This window comes from Rhinolophus hipposideros, assembly GCF_964194185.1.
Source record: "Rhinolophus hipposideros genome assembly, chromosome: 4".
Taxonomy (NCBI): domain Eukaryota; kingdom Metazoa; phylum Chordata; class Mammalia; order Chiroptera; family Rhinolophidae; genus Rhinolophus; species Rhinolophus hipposideros.
This window is the reverse complement of record NC_138050.1, coordinates 17374455-17378574: the sequence shown is the minus strand read 5'-3', so window position 1 is coordinate 17378574 and position 4120 is coordinate 17374455. Positions and strand designations below refer to the sequence as shown.

General features: G+C 42.0%; 1 pseudogene across 1 annotated transcript; it reads left to right on the top strand.

Annotated features, from left to right (window-relative positions):
- The first annotated feature begins 545 nt into the window (after window positions 1-545).
- LOC308496697 (heterogeneous nuclear ribonucleoprotein M-like) lies at window positions 546-2509 on the top strand (annotated as a pseudogene). Its single transcript has 2 exons — window positions 546-2111; window positions 2208-2509. The product of its transcript is annotated as a heterogeneous nuclear ribonucleoprotein M-like (transcript).
- Window positions 2510-4120: the final 1611 nt, after the last annotated feature.

The following is a 4120-nucleotide window of genomic DNA, read 5'->3' as shown; positions in this document are numbered from 1 at the left end:
TCACTGTAATAATATGCATAATTCCGGTGGCCAAAAGTTGTTACCATATTTAATTTGGTCCACAAAACAATACCTAAAGAAGATATTCACCAAAGAATATTAAAAAAAAATGGATGGGTAGATGATGGTTGAATTGATAGAAGACTAGCTTAAAGTAATCTGAAATAGATATGTTGGGGGCTCTACATAAATCACTAAGAATGTTGATTCTTAATGTAATTTGTGGATATATATTCAAATAATTACAGATAAGCTTATATCAAGTTTAGGGAGTTGGTTACTATTTTTGAGAGGCATAACTGTGCATCAGCAACCCTTCAGCATTTCCAGATACAAATCATTTGAAGACAATTTGAAGAAGGAATAAGGGTCCAGGCCATTGTCTGAAAACTTTCTGATAATACCTCTGGTAAGATGAAGAAAGTGCTAGTATCAAAATTGGCAGACTGGGTGGTAAGGGGCTTGGAAGAAAGTCCCAGGGACAATCATAGTATCCCCTTTTAAGAAATGCTGGTCTTGACACGCAAAGCTCAGACATGGAGAAAATGACAGCAGGCATCGAAGAGGTGGCTGAGGTGATGGCAACAGAGCCAAAACAGAACCACAAAGGGCCTCCAGACCCAAAAAGTGAAGGAGAATGACCTACTCAGAATGAGAAGAGGGAGGAGAAAAACATTAAAAGAGGAACCAATCGCTTTGAGCCATATGCCAATCCAACCCAAAAGATACAGAGCCTTCATTACAATCATACGTTTTGATGTGAAATGGCAGTCCCTTAAAGATCGGGTTAAAGAAAAAGGTGGTGAGGTAACATATGTGGAGCTCTTAATGGACACTGAAGGAAAGCCAAGGGGATGTGCCATTGTTGAATTCAAGATAGAAGACAGCCTGAGAAAAGCTGCCAAACTTCTAAACATAGTTTGAGTGGAAGACCACTGAAAGCCAAAGAAGATCTTAATAGTGAACATGCCAGGAGAGCCATGTAAACAGCTGGAAGGCTTGGAAGCACAGTGCTTGTAGCAAATCTGGATTATAAAATTGGCTGGAAGAAACTAAAGGAAATTTTTAGTACTGCTGGTGTGCTGGTTCAAGCATTCTCGCGGGTAAAGATGAAAAAAAGTGATGGAATTAGCACTGTTACTTTTGAACAGTCCATTGAAGCTGTGCAAGCTATATCTATGTTTAATGTCTAACTGCTATTTGATAGACCAATGCATGTGAAAATGGATGAGAGGGCCTTACCAAAAGGGAGATGTTTTTTTCCCTCTTAAGCATCCACAATAATTTCCTCCATGGACTTTCTGGTATTGGCATGGGGTTAGGACCAGGAGGGCAGCCTATTGATGCCAATCAGCTGAATGAAGATATTGGCATGGGAAACATAGAATCCACAGGAATGAGAATGGAAGACATAGGATTTAGAGTAAATAAAATGGGAAGCATGGAGGGACCCTTTGGTGGTGGTATGGAAAACATGGGTCGATTTGGATCTGGGATGAACATGCATAGAATAAACAGTGGAGGTGGAGGCAGTTTCCCCAGGATGGAGAGAATGGGGCCTGGCATAGAGCACATGGGTGCAGGCCTGGGCCATGGCATGAATTGTGTGCATTCCAAGATTGAGAGTATGGGCCTGGTGATGGATCACACGGGCTCCGTCGAGCTCATGCGCTCCAGCATCAAGCACATGAGCCCCTGGGCCTCAACCACATGGCCTTTAGCATTGAGCACATGGGCCAGACAATGGAGTGCATGAGGTCTAGCATGGAGCACATTGGTGTCAGCATGGGCTTTGGCCTCGAGCGTATGGCTGTGCCCATGGACTGGGTGGGCCAAGCCATGGAGTATATAGGCCCTGCCATCGAGTGTATGAGCCTGAGCATGGATCACATGGTGCCTGCAGGCAAGGTGTCTGTGCTGGAGCTCTCAGGCCCTGTGATGGATCTCATGGCCACCAGCCTGCAGCGCATGGGTGCCAATAACCTGGGCCTGGAGACCATGGGTGTCAACAGCCTAGAGCTCAACCCTGGGTGCTAGCATTGAGCTCACGGGCCTGGCTATGCGTGGCAGTGGCTGTGCCAGCTTTGTCCACACTATCAAGATGGAGCATGGTTATGGATGATGTATTACAGAATTGTACACCTGAAGCCCAGGTAACTTTACTAACAATTGTCACCCCAATAAACGTAAAAAAAAATACGGAGTAGGCAACTTCAGAGGAAGCTTCTCAGGTTTCTTTGGTGGAGCTGGAGGCCATACTCCTGGGGTGGCCAGGAAGGCCTGCCAGATATTTGTGAGAAATTTCCCATTTGATTTTACATGGAAGATACTAAAGGACAAATTTAACAAATGTGCTGTATACAGACATCACAATGGAGAATGGGAAGTTCAAGGGATGGAATGTGGTTAAGTTTGAGTCACCAGAGGTGGATAAGAGAACCTGCCGGATGGTTAATGGGATGAAGGTGAGTGGCAGAGAGATTGATTTCAAATTGATAGAAAGGCTTAAGCAGTTGCCTTTTTAAAACATGGATACTAGACCTATGGATTTGTATTTTTTGTTGTTAATTACTTTAGTTTGTTGGCTGAATGTAAAAATCTAAGTTGCTGTTTGGGTGATTTGAATTACTTTTTTAATGACTGGGTTTCCATTAAACTGTTCGCACTGAGACTGCAATGTGCACAATTTTTTTGTTGTTGTAGTTTTGGCATCTTGTTGACATCAAATATGACTTTGACAATAAATGCCTATTCCTGAAAAAAAAAAGAGAAATACTGGTCTTAATGATACACAGACAATCATGTGCAGAAAAACATGGACATCAATGACTTTGAGTCAAAAAGTGACTTGGAAGAGCAGGACCCAATGTGACAACGTTTGGGGAATGCCTGAAACAATTCATCTTACATATATTTATTTTTCAGTGAATGTACAGGAATGATATATGCAAGAAATCTATATGTGAATATGTCTAAAAGTGTTTTTAATAAAATTGAAAGTTGTGATTAGAATGCATTTTGCTATAGTTTAATTATCTTCATTTTTAAAGTTCTTAGTATCTCATAAAATAATGGTGCATATTCCAGTTGATGATGTGTTAGATTCAACCCACTTCCAAGGTGGGAAAATTGGTAACACTGGAACTGTCCAGTCTCTGACATCTTAAATGTCAATATTCACACTCTAACCATACATTTATGTCCTTTGAAATTTCTGACTTTCATACTCACACACTACAAAACCTCCAATTCTCTCGGTTCCTCCTTTTCATTTTCCTTCCCAGTTCATTGCTCCCTCTCTTTGTTCATCTTGCCATTCAGTCTAGACCCTAAGATACTTCACTTCAGCCACTGTCCTGTCAACACCTTCCACTTCCCTTTCCCTTCCCTTCAACTATTTCTCTGTCAGAGGTACGTGGTTAAATGTCAATTCTGGGTCAATAGGCTGTAATTTCATTAAAAAATTATGACATGTTTTAAATACACACAAAAATATACTCATCACCCAAATTTAACAGATGCCATATTTGCTTCAGATTTATCTTTTAACAAATTACAGTTAAAGCTCCACTCCCTGAAACCATACCCTTCTGTGCTAGGATGGTATTGTCTCCCAACTCCAAGCCTACACCTCTACACTCTGCTCTGTCCTGCTAGGGCTGGGGCTTTGTCAAATGCCCTCTCCTTTGCCAGCTGAATGAATTATTCTTACCTTTTGCCAGTAGGGTTTGGAGGAGGATGAGAAGGTGGAAGGAAGGAAGGGGGACTTGCTTTTTCTGCTAGGATCATCTCACTCATGCTACTTGAAACTGACAGTTGCAGTTGGTTCTAACATCAGTTGATTTTCATGTGTTGGTTCTCTCACTCCTGGAACCTTTGTAACATTTCAGCGATAACACCAATTCGCACCCCTTCCTTGAAGTCTGAGTCGCTGAGGTGTCGGCACCAGCTGGACGATGAATCTTCTCAGAGATCTGGGTCCCAGATCTGTGGTACCTTACCTCTAAGCCTCTAGGTTCTATTAACCAGTGTTTTACTTTATTCCCCCAACTCTAGGAACAGTGGGGAGAGTTTCCTGCAGTTACAATTTCCATATTACCTCCTGGTTCACTTTTTGTTT